Source organism: Scyliorhinus torazame, chromosome 3 (genome assembly GCF_047496885.1).
Source record: "Scyliorhinus torazame isolate Kashiwa2021f chromosome 3, sScyTor2.1, whole genome shotgun sequence".
NCBI lineage: Eukaryota > Metazoa > Chordata > Chondrichthyes > Carcharhiniformes > Scyliorhinidae > Scyliorhinus > Scyliorhinus torazame.
In genome coordinates, this window is record NC_092709.1 from 354,121,496 (window position 1) to 354,148,878 (window position 27,383).

The 27,383-nt window shown below is 46.8% G+C and overlaps 1 protein-coding gene across 2 annotated transcripts in view; it reads right to left on the bottom strand.

Moving 5' to 3' along the window:
- Window positions 1-27,383, bottom strand: part of LOC140409347 (lysyl oxidase homolog 3B-like) — a 461,422-nt gene that overhangs the window by 93,455 nt on the left and 340,584 nt on the right. The window lies entirely within an intron of this gene.

The following is a 27,383-nucleotide window of genomic DNA, read 5'->3' on the forward strand; positions in this document are numbered from 1 at the left end:
ATACCCCTCACTGTAACACTCTGATAGACCCCACACCCCAAACTCTAACACTCTGATATACCCCACACCTCTCACTGTAACACTCTGGTATACCCCACACCCTCACTGTAACACTCGGATATACCCCACACCCCTCAATGCAACACTCTAATATACCCCACACCGCTCACTGTAACACTCTGATATACCACACACCTCTCACTGTAACACTCTGATATACCCACACCCCTCACTGTAACATTCTGATATACCCCACACCCCTCATTGTAACACTCTGATAGACCCCACACCCCACACTCTGACACTCTGATATACCCAACACCCCTCACTGTAACACTGTGATGTACTCACACCCCTCACTGTAACACTCTGATATACCGCACATCCCTCACTGTAACACTGATATACCCAGCACCTCTCACTGTAACACTCTGATATACCCCACACCCCTCACTGTAACACTCTGATATACCCCACACTGTAACACTCTGAAATATCCCACACCCCTCACTGTAACACTCTGATATACCCCACACCCCTCACTGTAACACTCTGATATACCCCACACCCCTCACTGTAACACTCTGATGTACCCTACACCCCTCAAGGTAACACTCTGATATACCCATACCATCACTGTAACACTCTGATATACTCACACCCCTCACTGTAACACTGATATATCCCACACCCCTCACTATAACACTCTGATATACCGCACACCCCTCACTGCAACACTCTGATAGACCCCACACCCCTCACTGTAACACTCTGATATACCCCACACCCCTCACCGTAACACTCTGATATACCCCACACCCCTCACTGTAACTCTGAAGTATCCCACACCCCTCACTGTAACACTCTGATATACCCAAACCCCTCACTGTAACACTCTGATATACTCACACCCCTCACTGTAACACTGATATATCCCACACCCCTCACTATAACACTCTGATATACCGCACACCCCTCACTGCAACACTCTGATAGACCCCACACCCCTCACTGTAACACTCTGATATACCCCACACCCCTCACCGTAACACTCTGATATACCCCACACCCCTCACTGTAACTCTGAAATATCCCACACCCCTCACTGTAACACTCTGAGATACCCAAACCCCTCACTGTGACGCTCTGATATATCCCACACCCCTCAATGTAACACTCTAATATACCCCACACCGCTCACTGTAACACTCTGATATACCCCACACCTCTCACTGTAACACTCTGATATACCCACTCCCCTCACTGTAACATTCTGATATACCCCATACCCCTCACTGTAACACTCTGATAGACCCCACACCCCACACTCTAACACTCTGATATACCCCACACCTCTCACTGTAACACTCTGGTATACCCCACACCCCTCAATGCAACACTCTAATATACCCCACACCGCTCACTGTAACACTCTGATATACCACACACCTCTCACTGTAACACTCTGATATACCCCACACCCCTCACTGTAACATTCTGATATACCCCACACCCCTCATTGTAACACTCTGATAGACCCCACACCCCTCACTGTAACACTGTGATATACTCACACCCCTCACTGTAACACTCTGATATACCGCACATCCCTCACTGTAACACTGATATACCCCACACCCCTCACTGTAAAACGCTGATTTACTCACAGCCCTCACTGTAACATTCTGATATACCCCACACCCCTCACTGTAACACTCTGAAATATCCCACACCCATCACTGTAACACTCTGATATACCTCACACCCCTCACAGTAACACACTGAAATATCCCACACCCATCACTGTAACACTCTGAAATTTCCCACACCCCTCACTGTAACACTGATATACCCCACACCCCTCACTGTAACACTCTGAAATATCCCACACCACTCACTGTAACACTGAGATACCCACACCCCTCACTGTGACGCTCTGATATATCCCACACCCCTCACTGTAACACTCTGATGTACTCCACACCCCTCACTGTAACACTCTGATATACCCGACACCCCTCACTGTAACACTCTAATATACCCCACACCCCTCACTGTAACACTCAGATATATCCTACACCCCTCACTGTAACACTCTGATATACCCCACACCCCTCACTCTAACACTCTGATATACCCCACACCCCTCACTATAACACTCTAATATACCCCACACCTCTCACTGTAACACGCTGATATACCCCACACCCCTTACTGTAACACTCTGATATACCCCACACCCCTCACTGTAACACTCTGATATACTCACACCCCTCACTGTAACACTCTGATATATCCCACACCCCTCACTGTAACACTCTGATATATCCCACACCCCTCACTGTAACATTCTGATATACCCCACACCCCTCACTGTAATTCTCTGATATACCCCACACCCCTCACTGTAACACTCTGATATACCCCACACCCCTCACTGTAACACTCTGATATACCCCACACCCCTCACTGTAACACTCTGCTATACTCACGCCCCTCACTGTAACATTGATATACCCCACACCCCTCACTGTAACACTCTGATATACCCACACCCCTCACTGTAACACTCTGATATACCCCACACCCCTCACTGTAACACTCTGATATACCCACACCCCTCACTGTAACACTCTGATATACCCCACACCCCTCACTGTAACACTCTGATATACCCACACCCCTCACTGTAACACTCTGATATCCCCACACCCCTCACTGTAACACTCTGATATACCCCACACCCCTCACTGTAACACTCTTATATACAGTACAAAGTCTTACAACACCAGGTTAAAGTCCAACAGGTTTGTTTCGATGTCACTAGCTTTCGGAGCGCTGCTCCTTCCTCCGGTGAATGAAGAGGTCTGTTCCAGAAACACATATATAGACAAATTCAAAGATGCCAAACAATGCTTGGAATGCGAGCATTAGCAGGTGATTAAATCTTGCTAATGCTCGCATTCCAAGCATTGTTTGGCATCTTTGAATTTGTCTATATATGTGTTTCTGGAACAGACCTCTTCATTCACCTGAGGAAGGAGCAGCGCTCCGAAAGCTAGTGACATCGAAACAAACCTGTTGGACTTGAACCTGGTGTTGTAAGACTTCGCACAGTGCTCACCCCAGTCCAACGCCGGCATCTCCACATCACTCTTATATACCCCACACCCCTCACTGTAACACTCTGATATACCCCACACCCCTCACTGTAACACTCTGATATACCCCACACCCCTCACCGTAACACTCTGATATACCCCACACCCCTCACTGTAACTCTGAAATATCCCACACCCCTCACTGTAACACTCTGAGATACCCAAACCCCTCACTGTGACGCTCTGATATATCCCACACCCCTCAATGTAACACTCTAATATACCCCACACCGCTCACTGTAACACTCTGATATACCACACACCTCTCACTGTAACACTCTGATATACCCACTCCCCTCACTGTAACATTCTGATATACCCCATACCCCTCACTGTAACACTCTGATAGACCCCACACCCCACACTCTAACACTCTGATATACCCCACACCTCTGACTGTAACACTCTGGTATACCCCACACCCCTCAATGCAACACTCTAATATACCCCACACCGCTCACTGTAACACTCTGATATACCACACACCTCTCACTGTAACACTCTGATATACCCCACACCCCTCACTGTAACATTCTGATATACCCCACACCCCTCATTGTAACACTCTGATAGACCCCACACCCCACACTCTAACACTCTGATATACCCAACACCCCTCACTGTAACACTGTGATATACTCACACCCCTCACTGTAACACTCTGATATACCGCACATCCCTCACTGTAACACTGATATACCCCACACCCCTCACTGTAAAACGCTGATTTACTCACAGCCCTCACTGTAACATTCTGATATACCCCACACCCCTCACTGTAACACTCTGATATACCTCACACCCCTCACAGTAACACACTGAAATATCCCACACCCATCACTGTAACACTCTGAAATTTCCCACACCCCTCACTGTAACACTGATATACCCCACACCCCTCACTGTAACACTCTGAAATATCCCACACCACTCACTGTAACACTGAGATACCCACACCCCTCACTGTGACGCTCTGATATATCCCACACCCCTCACTGTAACACTCTGATGTACTCCACACCCCTCACTGTAACACTCTGATATACCCGACACCCCTCATTGTAACACTCTGATAGACCCCACACCCCAAACTCTTACACTCTGATATACCCAACACCCCTCACTGTAACACTGTGATATACTCACACCCCTCACTGTAACACTCTGATATACCGCACATCCCTCACTGTAACACTGATATACCCCACACCCCTCACTGTAAAACGCTGATTTACTCACAGCCCTCACTGTAACATTCTGATATACCCCACACCCCTCACTGTAACACTCTGAAATATCCCACACCCATCACTGTAACACTCTGATACACCTCACACCCCTCACAGTAACACTCTGAAATATCCCACACCCATCACTGTAACACTCTGAAATTTCCCACACCCCTCACTGTAACACTGATATACCCCACACCCCTCACTGTAACACTCTGAAATATCCCACACCCCTCACTGTAACACTCTGAAATATCCCACACCACTCACTGTAACACTGAGATACCCACACCCCTCACTGTGACGCTTTGATATACCCACACCCCTCACTGTAACACTCTGATATACCCACACCCCTCACTGTAACATTCTGATATACCCCATACCCCTCACTGTAACACTCTGATAGACCCCACACCCCACACTCTAACACTCTGATATACCCCACACCTCTCACTGTAACACTCTGGTATACCCCACACCCTCACTGTAACACTCGGATATACCCCACACCCCTCAATGTAACACTCTAATATACCCCACACCCCTCACTGTAACACTCTGATATACTCACACCCCTCACTGTAACACTCTGATATCCCCACACCCCTCACTGTAACACTCTGATATACCCCACACCCCTCACTGTTACACTATGATATACCCCACACCCCTCACTGTAACACTCTGATATACCCCCCACCCCTCACTGTTACACTCTGATATACCCCACACTCCTCACTGTAATACTCTGATATACTCACACCCCTCACTGTAACACTCTGATATACTCACACCCCTCACTGTAACACTGATATAGCCCACACCCCTCACTGTAACACGCTGATATACCCCACACCCCTCACTGTAACACTCTGATATACCCCACACCCCTCACTGTAACACCCTGATATACCCCACACCCCTCCCTGTAACTCTGAAATATCCCACACCCCAATTGTAACACTCTGAGATACCCACACCCCTTACTCTGACGCTCTGATATATCCCACACCCCTCACTGTAACACTCTGATATACTCCACACCCCTCACGGTAACACTCTGATATACCCCACACCCCTCACTGTAACACTCTGATATACCCCACACCTCTCACTGTAACACTCTGATATACCCCACACCCCTCACTGTAACACTCTGAAATATCCCACACCCCTCACTGTAACACTCTGATATACCCCACACCCCTCACTGTAACACTCTGATATACCCCACACCCCTCACTGTAACACTCTGATGTACCCTACACCCCTCAAGGTTACACTCTGATATACCCATACCATCACTGTAACACTCTGATATACTCACACCCCTCACTGTAACACTGATATATCCCACACCCCTCACTATAACACTCTGATATACCGCACACCCCTCACCGCAACACTCTGATAGACCCCACACCCCTCACTGTAACACTCTGATATACCCCACACCCCTCACCGTAACACTCTGATATACCCCACACCCCTCACTGTAACTCTGAAATATCCCACACCCCTCACTGTAACACTCTGAGATACCCAAACCTCTCACTGTGACGCTCTGATATATCCCACACTCCTCAATGTAACACTCTGATATAACCCACACCCCTCACGGTAACACTTTGATATACCCCACACCCCTCAATGTAACACTCTAGTATACCCCACACCGCTCACTGTAACACTCTGATATACCCCACACCTCTCACTGTAACACTCTGAAATACCCACTCCCCTCACTGTAACATTCTGATATACCCCATACCCCTCACTGTAACACTCTGATAGACCCCACACCCCAAACTCTAACACTCTGATATACCCCACACCTCTCACTGTAACACTCTGGTATACCCCACACCCTCACTGTAACACTCGGATATACCCCACACCCCTCAATGCAACACTCTAATATACCCCACACCGCTCACTGTAACACTCTGATATACCACACACCTCTCACTGTAACACTCTGATATACCCACACCCCTCACTGTAACATTCTGATATACCCCACACCCCTCATTGTAACACTCTGATAGACCCCACACCCCACACTCTGACACTCTGATATACCCAACACCCCTCACTGTAACACTGTGATGTACTCACACCCCTCACTGTAACACTCTGATATACCGCACATCCCTCACTGTAACACTGATATACCCAGCACCTCTCACTGTAACACTCTGATATACCCCACACCCCTCACTGTAACACTCTGATATACCCCACACTGTAACACTCTGAAATATCCCACACCCCTCACTGTAACACTCTGATATACCCCACACCCCTCACTGTAACACTCTGATATACCCCACACCCCTCACTGTAACACTCTGATGTACCCTACACCCCTCAAGGTAACACTCTGATATACCCATACCATCACTGTAACACTCTGATATACTCACACCCCTCACTGTAACACTGATATATCCCACACCCCTCACTATAACACTCTGATATACCGCACACCCCTCACTGCAACACTCTGATAGACCCCACACCCCTCACTGTAACACTCTGATATACCCCACACCCCTCACCGTAACACTCTGATATACCCCACACCCCTCACTGTAACTCTGAAGTATCCCACACCCCTCACTGTAACACTCTGATATACCCAAACCCCTCACTGTAACACTCTGATATACTCACACCCCTCACTGTAACACTGATATATCCCACACCCCTCACTATAACACTCTGATATACCGCACACCCCTCACTGCAACACTCTGATAGACCCCACACCCCTCACTGTAACACTCTGATATACCCCACACCCCTCACCGTAACACTCTGATATACCCCACACCCCTCACTGTAACTCTGAAATATCCCACACCCCTCACTGTAACACTCTGAGATACCCAAACCCCTCACTGTGACGCTCTGATATATCCCACACCCCTCAATGTAACACTCTAATATACCCCACACCGCTCACTGTAACACTCTGATATACCCCACACCTCTCACTGTAACACTCTGATATACCCACTCCCCTCACTGTAACATTCTGATATACCCCATACCCCTCACTGTAACACTCTGATAGACCCCACACCCCACACTCTAACACTCTGATATACCCCACACCTCTCACTGTAACACTCTGGTATACCCCACACCCCTCAATGCAACACTCTAATATACCCCACACCGCTCACTGTAACACTCTGATATACCACACACCTCTCACTGTAACACTCTGATATACCCCACACCCCTCACTGTAACATTCTGATATACCCCACACCCCTCATTGTAACACTCTGATAGACCCCACACCCCTCACTGTAACACTGTGATATACTCACACCCCTCACTGTAACACTCTGATATACCGCACATCCCTCACTGTAACACTGATATACCCCACACCCCTCACTGTAAAACGCTGATTTACTCACAGCCCTCACTGTAACATTCTGATATACCCCACACCCCTCACTGTAACACTCTGAAATATCCCACACCCATCACTGTAACACTCTGATATACCTCACACCCCTCACAGTAACACACTGAAATATCCCACACCCATCACTGTAACACTCTGAAATTTCCCACACCCCTCACTGTAACACTGATATACCCCACACCCCTCACTGTAACACTCTGAAATATCCCACACCACTCACTGTAACACTGAGATACCCACACCCCTCACTGTGACGCTCTGATATATCCCACACCCCTCACTGTAACACTCTGATGTACTCCACACCCCTCACTGTAACACTCTGATATACCCGACACCCCTCACTGTAACACTCTAATATACCCCACACCCCTCACTGTAACACTCAGATATATCCTACACCCCTCACTGTAACACTCTGATATACCCCACACCCCTCACTCTAACACTCTGATATACCCCACACCCCTCACTATAACACTCTAATATACCCCACACCTCTCACTGTAACACGCTGATATACCCCACACCCCTTACTGTAACACTCTGATATACCCCACACCCCTCACTGTAACACTCTGATATACTCACACCCCTCACTGTAACACTCTGATATATCCCACACCCCTCACTGTAACACTCTGATATATCCCACACCCCTCACTGTAACATTCTGATATACCCCACACCCCTCACTGTAATTCTCTGATATACCCCACACCCCTCACTGTAACACTCTGATATACCCCACACCCCTCACTGTAACACTCTGATATACCCCACACCCCTCACTGTAACACTCTGCTATACTCACGCCCCTCACTGTAACATTGATATACCCCACACCCCTCACTGTAACACTCTGATATACCCACACCCCTCACTGTAACACTCTGATATACCCCACACCCCTCACTGTAACACTCTGATATACCCACACCCCTCACTGTAACACTCTGATATACCCCACACCCCTCACTGTAACACTCTGATATACCCACACCCCTCACTGTAACACTCTGATATCCCCACACCCCTCACTGTAACACTCTGATATACCCCACACCCCTCACTGTAACACTCTTATATACAGTACAAAGTCTTACAACACCAGGTTAAAGTCCAACAGGTTTGTTTCGATGTCACTAGCTTTCGGAGCGCTGCTCCTTCCTCCGGTGAATGAAGAGGTCTGTTCCAGAAACACATATATAGACAAATTCAAAGATGCCAAACAATGCTTGGAATGCGAGCATTAGCAGGTGATTAAATCTTGCTAATGCTCGCATTCCAAGCATTGTTTGGCATCTTTGAATTTGTCTATATATGTGTTTCTGGAACAGACCTCTTCATTCACCTGAGGAAGGAGCAGCGCTCCGAAAGCTAGTGACATCGAAACAAACCTGTTGGACTTGAACCTGGTGTTGTAAGACTTCGCACAGTGCTCACCCCAGTCCAACGCCGGCATCTCCACATCACTCTTATATACCCCACACCCCTCACTGTAACACTCTGATATACCCCACACCCCTCACTGTAACACTCTGATATACTCACATCCCTCACTGTAACACTCTGATATATCCCACATCCCTCACTGTAACACTCTGATATACCCCACACCCCTCACTGTAACACTCTGATATACCCCACACCCTCACTGTAACACTCTAATATACCCACAACCCTCACTGTAACACTCTGATATACCCCACACCCCTCACTGTAACACTCTGATATACTCACATCCCTCACTGTAACACTCTGATATACCCCACACCCCTCACTGTAACACTCTGATATACCCCACACCCCTCACTGTAATACTCTGATATACCCCACAACCCTCACTGTAACACTCTGATATACCCCACACCCCTCACTGTAATACTCTGATATACCCCACACCCCTCACTGTAACATTCTGATATACCCCACACCCCTCACTGTAACACTCTGATATACCCCACACCCATCACTGTAACACTCTGATATACTCACATCCCTCACTGTAATACTCTGATATACCCCACACCCCTCACTGTAACACTCTGATATACCCACACCCCTCACTGTAACACTCTGATATACCCCACACCCATCACTGTAACACTCTAACATACCCCACACCCCTCACTGTAACACGCTGATATACTCACATCCCTCACTGTAATACTCTGATATACCCCACACCCCTCACTGTAATACTCTGATATACTCACACCCCTCACTGTAACACTCTGATATACCCCACACCCCTCACTGTAATACTCTGATATACTCACACCCCTCACTGTAACACTCTGATATACCCCACACCCATCACTGTAACACTCTGATATACCCCACACCCCTCACTGTAACACTCTGATATACCCCACACCCCTCACTGTAACACTCTGATATACCCCACACCCCTCACTGTAACACTCTGATATACCCACACCCCTCACTGTAATACTCTGATATACTCACACCCCTCACTGTAACACTCTGATATACCCCACACCCATCACTGTAACACTCTGATATACCCCACACCCCTCACTGTTCATGTTGCCCGATTGAACCGAGACCGCCAAGGTCAGTGGAATGTCCACCTTTGCAGGTCTGGCGTGACCCTCCCCACTAAGTTGGTATAATTCAATTTACGGAGCCGCGCCCAATCCCACGTCACCTGCACCCCTAATACCGCAAGCTACTCTCGATCAGGCGAGCCTAGACTGGCTCCCCGCCCCCAAATGTTGACCACAAAATAATTTAACTAATTTATCCCTAAATTAACTTGCACGCTGCGAAGGAGCCGAAGCTCTTCAATATTCCTATTATGTCCCCCATAACTGGCCCCAGTTCCCTCTCGTATAGCAGAAGGTCATCCGCATGCAACGTCACCCAGGGAGAAGAGTCCTACCCATGACAAAGAGGTCTATCCTTGTGCACCAGGGAAAATAAAACGAGAACTCCTTACCCCCAGGATGCACAAACCTCCACGGGTCCACCCCTCCTGTCTCTTGCACGAATGTCGCTGACACCCTCTCCATCTCCAAAGGAGCCAGCGACTTTGCCCTGGAGCGACCCTGCTTCGGGTTCAGCACATAGTTGAAACCCCCGCCCAAAATCAGTTGCTGTGTGTCTAAATCCGGTATTGTGGCCAATAACCACTTTATAAACTTGACATTGTCCCGATTCGGGGCATATCCATTCACTAACACCACCGCCTCTCCCTTCGATGTGCCTGCAACCATCACGTACTGACCCCCGTGATCAGCCAAGACCTTCCCCGGCTGCAAACGGGCCCTTTTGTCGATTAAAATCTCCACCTCCCGGGCCCTGCTATCAAAGTCTGAATGAAAAGCCAGGCTCACTCACACCTTTTGCAACATGGTCTGGTCCCACGCCAGCAAGTGAGTCTCCTGTAAGAACACGGAGCACCACGGTAGCACAGTGGTTAGCACTGCTGCCTCACAGCGCCAGGGTCCCAGGTTCGATTCCGGCTTGGATCACTGTCTGTGCGGAGTCTGCACGTCCTCCCCGTGTCTGCGAGGGTTTCCTCCGGGTGCTCCGGTTTCCTCCCACAGTCCAAAGATGTGCAGGTTAGGCGGATTGGCCATGATAAATTGCCCTTAGTGTTCAAAAAGGTTAGGTGGGGTTACTGGGGTACGGGGATAGGGTGGAGGCGTGAGTTTTTAAAATGTTTTTTAAAATAAATTGTGTGTACCCAATTAATTTTTTCCAATGAAGGGGCAATTTAGCGTGGCCAATCCACCTACCCTGCACATCTTTCGGTTGTGGGGGCGAAACCCACACAAACACGAGGAGAATGTGCAAACTCCACACGGACAGTGACCCAGAGCTGGGATCGAACCTGGGACCTCAGCGCCGTGAGGCAGCAGTGCTAACCACTGCGCCACCGTGCTGCCATGAGGTGTGGGCTTGGGTAGGGTGCTCTTTCTAAGGGCCGGTGCAGACTCGATGGGCCAAATGGCCTCCTTCTGCACTGTAAATTCTATGATTCTATGAACACCACATCGGCCCCCAAACCTTTTAAATGGGAGGCCCCGCACGTTCCAGGTGATTAACCTTGTTGAGGGTTTAGCACAGGGCTAAATCGCTGGTTGAAAGCAGACCAAGGCAGGCCAGCAGCACGGTTCGATTCCCGTACCAGCCTCCCTGAACAGGCGCCGGAATGTGGCGACTAGGGGCTTTTCATAGTAACTTCATTTGAAGCCTACTTGTGACAATAAGCGATTTTCATTTCATTTCATTTTTCTCACCAACCCCTCCCTTTCCTACGTTCCAGCCATCACTTTTCATCAGAAAGGTACTTCCTCAGCCAGTGCTCTGGTACATTGTGGCACCGTGAAAGGGGCCAGCAAGACGAGAATCCTGGGCGAAATACTTAGGTATTGGCGCGATGTCCGCCGACCGTCGCCAGAAACAGCGCAAATCAGTCGGGCATCGCGCCGCCCCAAAGGTGCGGAATCCTCCGCATCTTGGGGGTCCGAGCCCCAAACTTGAGGGGCTAGGCCCGCGCCGGACTAATTTCCGCCACGCCAGCTGGCGGAAAAGGCTTTTGGTGCCCCGCCAGCTGCCGCAGAAATGACATCTCCGGGCGGTGCATGCGCGGGAGCGTTAGCGGCCGCTCACGGCATCCCCACGCATGCGCTGTGGAGGGGGTCTCTTCCGCCTCCGCCATGGTGGAGACCGTGGCGAAGGCGGAAGGAAAAGAGTGCCCCCACGGCACAGGCCCGCCCGCGGATCGGTGGGCCCCGATCGCGGGCCATGCCACCGTGGGGGCACCCAGGACCCCGCCTGCGCCACCATGTCCCGCCGTAAGGTAGGTGGTTTAATCCACGCCAGCGGGACAGGCATCCTAGCAGCGGGACTTCGGCCCCTCCGGGCCGGAGAATTTACGGGGGGGGGGGGCCCGCCAACCGGCGCGGCGCGATTCCCGCCCCCGCCGAATCTCCTGTGCCGGAGAATTCGGCAACCGGCGGGGGCGGGATTCACGCCAGCCCCCGGCGATTCTCCGACCCGGCGGGAGGTCGGAGAATCTCGCCCCCTTTCTTTTCTGCTCATCATACCGTCCTGGACATGGCTCCTGGCTCTCAGCCCAGCATCCAACACTCACCCGAGCCTGTGAATGGGAATCGTTCTTGCACGGTGACTAAACAGGCAGTGTTCAAACAACCTGCCAACCTGGCTCATGTAGGAAAAAGAATCAAATGAATTTCCAGTCTCGGGAATTCAGCCAATGAGCGTTTGTTGCCAGGACTGCGAGTGTTTTCAGAGTCTCAATATAAAGAGAGGGTTTATTGTGAGGTCAGCCAGACTAGACATGTGGGCATTCAACAAGGGGGAAAGATCCTGTCTGCGGGAAGTGAATCACAGTGGCTCAGTGAGCAGGTAGGTCAGCCGGTAACACCTGGAATATCAGTACAGGAATGGGACACAGCACCGTGTCCACAGGGAATAAGCAGGTGAGGCTGGTGATCGCAAAACCAAGAGACCAGTGCATCCCACACTGACATCTCTTTATTTTAAACTCGATCACGGGGTGTGGGCATTACTGGTTGGGCCAGCATTTATTGCCCATCTCTAACTGCTGCCCTTGTACTGATTGGCATGCGAGCTCATATCAGAAAGCTTTTATTCAAGAGTCAACCACTTTGCCATGGTGGCAACGCCGGCCGATTTTCTTCCCGAAAGGTTTTTAGTCGACCAGATGGGTTTTTACAACAATCAACAATGGATTCATGGTCATCGTTAGACTTTTCATTCCACATTTTTATGGGAATCAAATTTCACCATCTGCTGCTGTGATTCGAACCCGAGCATCACTCGGAGCATTACGCCATGGTGGCACGGTGCCACAATGGTTAGCACTGCTGCCTCAAAGCGCCAGGGCCCCAGGTTCGATTCCGGATTGGGTCACTGTCTGTGCGGGGTCTGCACATTCTCCCCGTGCCTGCGTGGGTTTCCTCCGGCTGCTCCGGTTTCCTCCCACAGTCCAAAGATCTGCAGGTTAGGTGGATTGGCCACGCTAAATTGCCCATTCATACAGATTAGTTTACGTATACTCGCTAGTATATCCCACACCATGACACTCCCTAGTATATCCCACACTGTAACACTCCCTAGTATATCCCACACTGTAACACTACCTAGTATATCCCACACTGTGACCCTCACTAGTATATCCCACACTTTAACACTACCTAGTATATCCCACACTGTAACACTCCCCAGTATATCCCACACTTTAACACTACCTAGTATATCCACACTGTAACACTACCTAGTATATCCCACACTGTAACACTACCTAGTATATCCCACACTGTAACACTCCCTAGGAGATCCCACACTGTAACACTCCCGTAGTATATCCCACACTGTAACACTACCTAGTATATCTCACACTGTAACACTCCCTACTATATCCCACACTGTAACACTCTCTAATATATCCCAACTTGTAACACTCCCTAGTATATCCCAACCTGTAACACTCCCGAGTATATCCCACATTGTAACACTCTCTACTAAATTCCACACTGTAACACTTCTTAGTACATCCCACACTGTAACACTCTTTAGTACATCCCACACTGTAACACTCCTTAATATATCCCAAACTGTAACACTCCCGAGTATATCCCACACTGTAACAGTTCCTAGTATATCCCACACCGTAACACTTCCTAGTATATCCCACACTGTAACACTCCCTAGTATATCCCACACTGTAACACTCCCTAGTATATCCCACACTGTGGCACTCCCTAGTATATCCCACACTGCAACACTCGCTAGTATATCCCACACATTGTAACACTCCCTAGTATATCCCACGCTGTAACACTCTGTAGTATATCCCACACTGTAACACTCCCGAGCATATACTACACTGTAACACTCGCCAGTATATCCCACACATTGTAACACTCCCTAGTATATCCCACACTGTAACACTTCCTAGTATATCCCACACTGTAACACTCCCGAGTATATCCCACACTGTAAAACTTCCTAGTATATCCCACACTGTAACACTTCCCAGTATATCCCACACTGTAACACTCACTAGTAAATCCCACACTGTAACACTCCCTAGTATATCCCAACCTGTAACACTCCTGAGTATATCCCACATTGTAACACTCTCTACTATATCTCACACTGTAACACTTCTTAGTACATCCGACACTGTAACACGCCTTAGTATATCCCAACCTGTAACACTCCCGAGTATATCCCACACTGCAACACTCCCTAGTATATACCACACTGTAACACTTCCTAGTATATACCACACTGTAACACTTCCTAGTATATCCCACACTGTAACAGTCCCGAGTATATCCCACACTGTGACAATCCCTAGTATATCCCACACTGTAACACTCTCTAGTATATCCCACATTGTTAACACTACCTAGTATATCCCACATTGTAACACTACCTAGTATATCCCACACTGTAACACTCCCTAGGAGATCCCACACTGTAACACTCCCGTAGTATATCCCACACTGTAACACTACCTAGTATATCTCACACTGTAACACTCCCTACTATATCCCACACTGTAACACTCGCTACTATATCCCACACTGTGACACTCCCTAGTATATCCCACACTGTAACACTCCCTAGTATAGACCACACTGTGACACTCCCTAGTATATCCCACACTGTAACACTCTCTAGTATATTCCACACTGTAACAATCCTTAGTATATCGCACACTGTAACACTCCCTAGTATATCCCACACTGTAACACTCTCCAGTATATCCCACACCGTAACAATCCTTAGTGTATCCCACACTGTAACACTTCCTAGTATATCCCACACTGTAACACTCACTAGTATATCCCACATTGTGACACTCCCTAGTAAATCCCACATTGTGACATTCCCCAGTATATCCCACACTGTAACACTCCCTAGTATATCCCACACTAACACTCGCTAGTATATCCCACACTATAACACTCCCTATTATATCCCACACTGTAACAATCCTTAGTATATCCCACACTGTAACACTCCCTAGTATATCCCACATTGTTAACACTCCCTACTATATCCCACGCTGTAACACTCCCTAGTATAACCCACACTGTATTCTCTACTATATCCCACACTATAACACTCCCTAGTATAACCCACACTGTAATCTCTCCACTAAATCCCACACTATAACACTCCCTAGTATATCCCACACTGTAACACTCCCTAGTATATGTCATACTGTAACACTCCCTAGTATATCCCAACCTGTAACACTCCTGAGTATATCCCACATTGTAACACTCTCTACTATATCTCACACTGCAACACTTCTTAGTACATCCGACACTGTAACACTCTTTAGTATATCCCAACCTGTAACACTCCCGAGTATATCGCACACTGTAACACTCCCTAGTCTCTGCCATACTGTAACACTCCCTAGTATATCCCACAACATGACACTCCCTAGTATATCCCACACTGTAACACTCCCTAGTATATCCCACACAACAACACACCCTTGTATATCCCACACTGTAACACTCCGTGGTATATCCCACACAATGCACTCCCTAGTATATCCCACACTGTAACACTCCAGAGTATATCCCACACTGTAACACTCCAGAGTATATCCCACACTGTAACACTCCCGGATATATCCCACACTGTAACACTCTGTGGTATATCCCACACCATGACACTCCCTAGTACATCCCACACTGTAACACTCCCTAGTATATCCCACACTGTAACATTCCCTAGTATATCCCACACCATAACACTCCATAGTATATCCCACACTGTAACACTCCATAGTATATCCCACACTGTAACATTCCCTTGTACATCCCACACTGTAACACTCCCTAGTATATCCCACACTGTAACACTCCCTAGTATATCCCACACTGTGACACTCCGTCGTATATCCCACACTGCAACACTCCCTAGTATATCCCACACTGTGACACTCCCTAATATATTCCACACTGTAACACTCCTTAGCATATCCCACACTGTAACACTCGCTAGTATATCCCACACTGTAACAATCCTCAGTATATCCCACACTGTAACACTCTCCAGTATATCCCACACAGTAACAATCCTTACTATCTCCCACACTGTAACACTCCCAAGTATACCCCACACTGTAACTCTCTCCAGCATATCCCACACTGTAACAATCCTTAGTATATGCCATACTGTAACACTCCCTAGTATATCCCACACTATGACACTCCCTAGTATATCCCACACTGTAACATTCCCTTGTACATCCCACACTGTAACACACCCTGGTTCATCCCACACTGCAACACTCGCTATTATATCCCACACATTGTAACACTCCCTAGTATATCCCACACTGTGACACTCCCTAGTACATGCCACACTGTAACACTCCTCAGTACATCCCAACCTGTAACACTCCCGAGTAGATCCCACACTGGAGCACTTCCTAGTATATCCGACACTGTAACACTCCCTAGTATATCCCACACTGGAACACTTCCCAGTACATCCCACACTGTAACTCTCCTTAGTATATCCCAACCTGTAACACTCCCGAGTATATCCCACACTGTAACACTCCCGAGTAGATCCCACACTGGAGCACTTCCTAGTATATCCGACACTGTAACACTCCCTAGTATATCCCACACTGTAACACTTCCCAGTACATCCCACACTGTAACACTCCTTAGCATATCCCAACCTGTAACACTCCCGAGTATATCCCACACTGCAACACTCCCTAGTATATCCCACACTGTAACACTTCCTAGTATATACCACACTGTAACACTTCCTAGTATATCCCACACTGTAACAGTCCCGAGTATATCCCACACTGTGACAATCCCTAGTATATCCCACACTGTAACACTCTCTAGTATATCCCACATTGTTAACACTCCCTAGTATATCCCACATTGTTAACACTTCATAGTATATCCCAAATTGTTAACACACCCTAGTATATCCCACATTGTTAACACTCCCTAGTATATCCCACACTGTAATCTCTCTACTATATCCCACACGATAACACTCCCTAGTATATCCCACACTGTAACACTCCCTACTATATCCAACACTGTAACACTCGCTACTATATCCCAGACTGTGACACTCCCTAGTATATCCCACACTGTAACACTCCCTAGTATAGACCACACTGTGACACTCCCTAGTATATCCCACACTGTAACACTCTCTAGTATATCCCACACTGTAACAATCCTTAGTATATCGCACACTGTAACACTCCCTAGTATATCCCACACTGTAACACTCTCCAGTATATCCCACACTGTAACACTCTCCAGTATATCCCACACCGTAACAATCCTTAGTGTATCCCACACTGTAACACTTCCTAGTATATCCCACACTGTAACACTCACTAGTATATCCCACATTGTGACACTCCCTAGTAAATCCCACATTGTGACATTCCCCAGTATATCCCACACTGTAACACTCCCTAGTATATCCCACACTAACACTCGCTAGTATATCCCACACTATAACACTCCCTATTATATCCCACACTGTAACAATCCTTAGTATATCCCACACTGTAACACTCCCTAGTATATCCCACATTGTTAACACTCCCTACTATATCCCACGCTGTAACACTCCCTAGTATAACCCACACTGTATTCTCTACTATATCCCACACTATAACACTCCCTAGTATAACCCACACTGTAATCTCTCCACTAAATCCCACACTATAACACTCCCTAGTATATCCCACACTGTAACACTCCCTAGTATATGTCATACTGTAACACTCCCTAGTATATCCCAACCTGTAACACTCCTGAGTATATCCCACATTGTAACACTCTCTACTATATCTCACACTGCAACACTTCTTAGTACATCCGACACTGTAACACTCTTTAGTATATCCCAACCTGTAACACTCCCGAGTATATCGCACACTGTAACACTCCCTAGTCTCTGCCATACTGTAACACTCCCTAGTATATCCCACAACATGACACTCCCTAGTATATCCCACACTGTAACACTCCCTAGTATATCCCACACAACAACACACCCTTGTATATCCCACACTGTAACACTCCGTGGTATATCCCACACAATGCACTCCCTAGTATATCCCACACTGTAACACTCCAGAGTATATCCCACACTGTAACACTCCAGAGTATATCCCACACTGTAACACTCCCGGATATATCCCACACTGTAACACTCTGTGGTATATCCCACACCATGACACTCCCTAGTACATCCCACACTGTAACACTCCCTAGTATATCCCACACTGTAACATTCCCTAGTATATCCCACACCATAACACTCCATAGTATATCCCACACTGTAACACTCCATAGTATATCCCACACTGTAACATTCCCTTGTACATCCCACACTGTAACACTCCCTAGTATATCCCACACTGTAACACTCCCTAGTATATCCCACACTGTGACACTCCGTCGTATATCCCACACTGCAACACTCCCTAGTATATCCCACACTGTGACACTCCCTAATATATTCCACACTGTAACACTCCTTAGCATATCCCACACTGTAACACTCGCTAGTATATCCCACACTGTAACAATCCTCAGTATATCCCACACTGTAACACTCTCCAGTATATCCCACACAGTAACAATCCTTACTATCTCCCACACTGTAACACTCCCAAGTATACCCCACACTGTAACTCTCTCCAGCATATCCCACACTGTAACAATCCTTAGTATATGCCATACTGTAACACTCCCTAGTATATCCCACACTATGACACTCCCTAGTATATCCCACACTGTAACATTCCCTTGTACATCCCACACTGTAACACACCCTGGTTCATCCCACACTGCAACACTCGCTATTATATCCCACACATTGTAACACTCCCTAGTATATCCCACACTGTGACACTCCCTAGTACATGCCACACTGTAACACTCCTCAGTACATCCCAACCTGTAACACTCCCGAGTAGATCCCACACTGGAGCACTTCCTAGTATATCCGACACTGTAACACTCCCTAGTATATCCCACACTGGAACACTTCCCAGTACATCCCACACTGTAACTCTCCTTAGTATATCCCAACCTGTAACACTCCCGAGTATATCCCACACTGTAACACTCCCGAGTAGATCCCACACTGGAGCACTTCCTAGTATATCCGACACTGTAACACTCCCTAGTATATCCCACACTGTAACACTTCCCAGTACATCCCACACTGTAACACTCCTTAGCATATCCCAACCTGTAACACTCCCGAGTATATCCCACACTGCAACACTCCCTAGTATATCCCACACTGTAACACTTCCTAGTATATACCACACTGTAACACTTCCTAGTATATCCCACACTGTAACAGTCCCGAGTATATCCCACACTGTGACAATCCCTAGTATATCCCACACTGTAACACTCTCTAGTATATCCCACATTGTTAACACTCCCTAGTATATCCCACATTGTTAACACTTCATAGTATATCCCAAATTGTTAACACACCCTAGTATATCCCACATTGTTAACACTCCCTAGTATATCCCACACTGTAATCTCTCTACTATATCCCACACGATAACACTCCCTAGTATATCCCACACTGTAACACTCCCTACTATATCCAACACTGTAACACTCGCTACTATATCCCAGACTGTGACACTCCCTAGTATATCCCACACTGTAACACTCCCTAGTATAGACCACACTGTGACACTCCCTAGTATATCCCACACTGTAACACTCTCTAGTATATCCCACACTGTAACAATCCTTAGTATATCGCACACTGTAACACTCCCTAGTATATCCCACACTGTAACACTCTCCAGTATATCCCACACTGTAACAATCTTTAGTGTATCCCACACTGTAACACTTCCTAGTATATCCCACACTGTAACACTCACTAGTATATCACACATTGTGACACTCCCTAGTAAATCCCACATTGTGACATCCCCAGTATATCCCACACTAACACTCGCTAGTATATCCCACACTATAACACTCCCTAGTATATCCCACACTGTAACAATCCTTAGTATATCCCACACTGTAATACTTCCTAGTATATCCCACACTGTGACACTCCCACACAAGACCACTCCCTAGTATATCTCACACTGTAACACACTTTGGTATATCCCACACTGCAACACTCCCTAGTATATCCCACACTGTAAGACTTCCTAGTATATACCACACTGTAACACTTCCTAGTATATCCCACACTGTAACACTCCCGAGTATATCCCACATTGTTAACACTCCCGAGTATATCCCACATTGTTAACACTCCCTAGTATATCCCACACTGTAACACTCCCTAGTATAACCCACACTGTATTCTCTACTATATCCCACACTATAACACTCCCTAGTATAACCCACACTGTAATCTCTCTACTAAATCCCACACTATAACACTCCCTAGTATATCCCACACTGTAACACTCCCTACTATATCCCACACTGTAACAACTCCCTAGTATATGTCATACTGTAACACTCCCTAGTATATCCCAACCTGTAACACTCCTGAGTATATCCCACATTGTAACACTCTCTACTATATCTCACACTGTAACACTTCTTAGTACATCCGACACTGTAACACTCTTTAGTATATCCCAACCTGTAACACTCCCGAGTATATCGCACACTGTAATACTCCCTAGTCTCTGCCATATTGTAACACTCCCTAGTATATCCCACACCATGACACTCCCTAGTATATCCCACACTGTAACACTCCCTAGTATATCCCACACAATAACACACCCTTGTATATCCCACACTGTAACACTCCATGGTATATCCCACACCATGACACTCCCTAGTATATCCCACACTGTAACACTCCCTAGTATATCCCACACTGTAACACTCCCTACTATATCCCACACTGTAACACTCGCTACTATATCCCAGACTGTGACACTCCCAAGTATATCCCACACTGTAACACTCCCTAGTATAGACCACACTGTGACACTCCCTAGTATATCCCACACTGTAACACTCTCTAGTATATCCCACACTGTAACAATGCTTAGTATATCGCACACTGTAACACTCCCTAGTATATCCCACACTGTAACACTCTCCAGTATATCCCACACTGTAACAATCTTTAGTGTATCCCACACTGTAACACTTCCTAGTATATCCCATACTGTAACACTCACTAGTATATCCCACATTGTGACACTCCCTAGTAAATCCCACATTGTGACATCCCCAGTATATCCCACACTAACACTCGCTAGTATATCCCACACTATAACACTCCCTAGTATATCCCACACTGTAACAATCCTTAGCATATCCCACACTGTAACACTTCCTAGTATATCCCACACTGTGACACTCCCACACAAGACCACTCCCTAGTATATCTCACACTGTAACACACTTTGGTATATCCCACACTGCAACACTCCCTAGTATATCCCACACTGTAAGACTTCCTAGTATATCCCACACTGTAACACTCCCGAGCATATCCCACATTGTTAACACTCCCTAGTATATCCGACACTGTAACACTCCCTAGTATAACCCACACTGTATTCTCTACTATATGCCACACTATAACACTCCCTAGTATAACCCACACTGTAATCTCTCTATTAAATCCCACACTATAACACTCCCTAGTATATCCCACACTGTAACACTCCCTACTATATCCCACACTGTAACAACTCCCTAGTATATGTCATACTGTAACACTCCCTAGTATATCCCAACCTGTAACACTCCTGAGTATATCCCACATTGTAACACTCTCTACTATATCTCACACTGTAACACTTCTTAGTACATCCGACACTGTAACACTCTTTAGTATATCCCAACCTGTAACACTCCCGGGTATATCGCACACTGTAATACTCCCTAGTCTCTGCCATACGGTAACACTCCCTAGTATATCCCACACCATGACACTCCCTAGTATATCCCACACTGTAACACTCCCTAGTATATCCCACACAATAACACACCCTTGTATATCCCACACTGTAACACTCCGTGGTATATCCCACACCATGACACTCCCTAGTATATCCCACACCATGACACTCCATAGTATATCCCACACTGTAACATTCCCTTGTACATCCCACACTGTAACACACCCTGGTACATCCCACACTGTAACACTCCCTAGTATATCCCACATTGTAATACACCCTGGTACATCCCACACTGTAACACTCCCGAGTATGTCCAACACTGTGACACTCTCTATTACATTCCACACTGCAACACTCCTTAGTATATCCCACACTGTAACACTCTCTAGTATATCCCACAATGTAACACTCCAGAGTATATCCCACACTGTAACACTCCCGGGTATATCCCACACTGTAACACTCTGTGGTATATCCCACACCATGACACTCCCTAGTATATCCCACACTGTAACACTCCCTAGTATATGCCACACTGTAACACTCCCTAGTATAGCCCACACTGTAACACTCCATAGTATATCCCACACTGTAACATTCCCTTGTATATCCCACACTGTAACACTCCCTAGTATATCCCACACTGTAACACTCCCTAGTATATCACACACTGTGACACTCCCTCGTATATCCCACACTGCAACACTCCCTAGGATATCCCACACTGTGACACTCCCTAATATATTCCACACTGTAACACTCCTTAGCATATCCCACACTGTAACACTCACTAGTATATCCCACACTGTAACAATCCTCAGTATATCCCACACTGTAACACTCTCCAGTATATCCCACACAGTAACAATCCTTAGTATCTCCCACACTGTAACACTCCCTAGTATATCCCACACTGTAACACTCTCCAGCATATCCCACACTGTAACAATCCTTAGTATATCCCACACTGTAACACTTCCTAGTATATCCCACACTGTAACACTCACGAGTATATCCCACATTGTGGCACTCCCTAGTATATCCCACATTGTGACATTCCCTAGTATATCACACACTGTAACACTCCCTAGTATATCCCACACTATAACACTCCCTAGTATATCTCACACTGTAACACTCCGTGGTATATCCCACACCATGACACTCCCTAGTATATCGCACACTGTAACACACCCTAGTATATCCCACACTGTAACACTCCCTAGTATATCCCACACCATGACACTACATAGTATATCCCACACTGTAACATTCCCTTGTACATCCCACACTGTAACACACCCTGGTACATCCCACACTGTAACACTCCCTAGTATATCCCACACTGTAACACACCCTGGTATATCACACACTGTAACACTCCCTAGTATATCCCACATTGTAATACACCCTGGTACATCCCACACTGTAACACTCCCTAGTATGTCCAACACTGTGACACTCTCTATTACATTCCACACTGCAACACTCCTTAGTATATCCCACACTGTAACACTCTCTAGTATATCCCACAATGTAACACTCCAGAGTATATCCCACACTGTAACACTCCCGGGTATATCCCACACTGTAACACTCTGTGGTATATCCCACACCATGACACTCCCTAGTATATCCCACACTGTAACACTCCCTAGTATATGCCACACTGTAACACTCCCTAGTATAGCCCACACTGTAACACTCCATAGTATATCACACACTGTGACACTCCCTCGTATATCCCACACTGCAACACTCCCTAGTATATCCCACACTGTGACACTCCCTAATATATTCCACACTGTAACACTCCTTAGCATATCCCACACTGTAACACTCGCTAGTATATCCCACACTGTAACAATCCTCAGTATATCCCACACTGTAACACTCTCCAGTATATCCCACACAGTAACAATCCTTAGTATCTCCCACACTGTAACACTCCCGAGTATATCCCACACGATAACACTCTCCAGCATATCCCACACTGTAACAATCCTTAGTATATCCCACACTGTAACACTTCCTAGTATATCCCACACTGTAACACTCACGAGTATATCCCACATTGTGGCACTCCCTAGCATATCCCACATTGTGACATTCCCTAGTATATCACACACTGTAACACTCCCTAGTATATCCCACACTATAACATTCCCTAGTATATCTCACACTGTAACACACCTTGGTATAACCCACACTGCAACACTCCCTAGTATATCCCACACTGTAACACTTCCTAGTATATACCACACTGTAACACATCCTAGTATATCCCACACTGTAACACTCCCGAGTATATCCCACACTGTGACACTCCCTAGTATATCCCACATTGTTAACACTCCATAGTATATCCCACATTGGAAACACTCCCTACTATATCCCACACTGTAACCCTCCCTAGTATAACCCACACTGTATTCTCTCTACTATATCCCACACTATAACACTCCCTAGTATATCCCACATTGTTAACACTCCCTCGTATATCCCACACTGTAACACTCTCTAGTATATCCCACACTCTAACAATCCTTAGTATATCCCACACTGTAACACTCCCTAGTATAACCCACACTGTAATCTCTCTACTATGTTCCACACTATAACACTCCCTTGTATATCCCACACTGTAACACTCCCTACTATATCCCACACTGTGACACTCCCTAGTACATCCCACACTGTAACACTCCCTAGTATAGCCCACACTGTGACACTCCCTAGTATATCCCACACTGTAACACTCTCTAGTATATCCCACACTGTAACAATCCTTAGTATATCCCACACTGTAACACTCCCTAGTATATCCCACACTGTAACACTCTCCAGCATATCCCACACTGTAACAATCCTTAGTATATCCCACACTGTAACACTTCCTAGTATATCCCACACTGTTCCACTCACTAGTATATCCCACACTGTAACACTCCCTCGTATATCCCACACTGTAACACTCCCTAGTATATCCCACACTATAACACATCTTGGTATATCCCACACTGCAACACTCCCTAGTATATCCCACATTGTAACACTTCCTAGTATATACCACACTGTAACACTTCCTAGTATATCCCACACTGTAACAGTCCCAAGTATATCCCACACTGTGACAATCCCTAGTATATCCCACACTGTAACACTCACGAGTATATCCCACACTGTAACACTCTCTACTATATCTCACACTGTAACACTTCTTAGTACATCCGACACTGTAACACTCCTTAGTATATCCCACACTGTAACAGTCCCGAGTATATCCCACACTGTGACAATCCCTAGTATATCCCACACTGTAACACTCTCTAGTATATCCCACATTGTTAACACTCCCTAGTATATCCCACATTGTTAACACTCCCTAGTATATCCCACATTGTTAACACTCCCTAGTATATCCCACATTGTTAACACTCCCTAGTATATCCCACACTGTAATCTCTCGACTATATCCCACACTATAGCACTCCCTAGTATATCCCACATTGTTAACACTCCCTAGTATATCCCACACTGTAATCTCTCGACTATATCCCACACTATAGCACTCCCTAGTATATCCCACATTGTTAACACTCCCTAGTATATCCCACACTGTAATCTCTCTACTATATCCCACACTATAACACTCCCTAGTACATCCCACACTGTCACACTCCCTAGTATATACCACACTGTAACACTCCCTAGTATATCCCACACTGTAACAATCCCTACTATATCCCACACTGTCACACTCCCTAGTATAACCCACACTGTAACACTCCCTAGTATATCCCACACTGTAACAATCCCTACTATATCCCACACTGTAACACTCCCTAGTATATCCCACACTGTAACACTCCCTAGTATATCCCACACTGTAACACTCCCTAGTATATCCCACACTGCAACACTCCCTAGTATATCCCACACTGCAACACTCCCTGGTATATCCCACACTGTAACACTCCCTACTATATCCCACACTGTAACACTCCTTAGTATGTCCCACACTACAACATTCCCTAGTATATCCTACACTGTAACAATCCTTATATCTCTCATTGCCTTATCTCTCCCATTCCCCTTTCTCTCTCAATCCCCCATCTATCTCATTGCCCCATCTCTCCCATGCCCCATCTCTCCCATGCCCCATCTCTCTCATTGCCCCATCTCTCCCATGCCCCATCTCTCCCATGCTCCATCTCTCTCATTGCCCCATCTCTCCCATGCCCCATCTCTCCCATGCTCCATCTCTCTCATTGCCCTATCTCTCATTGCCCCATCTCTCCCATGCCCCATCTCTCTCATTGCCCTATCTCTCATTGCCCCATCTCTCCCATGCCCCATCTCTCCCATGCCCCATCGGTCCCACTGCCCCATCGGTCCCACTGCCCCCTCTCTCCGACTGTCCATCTCTCCGACTGCCCCATCTCTCCCATTGCCCATCTCTCCCATTCCCCATCTCTCCCATTCCCCATCTCTCTCACTGCCCCATCGGTCCCACTGCCCCATCGGTCCCACTGCCCCATCTCTCCCACTGCCCCATC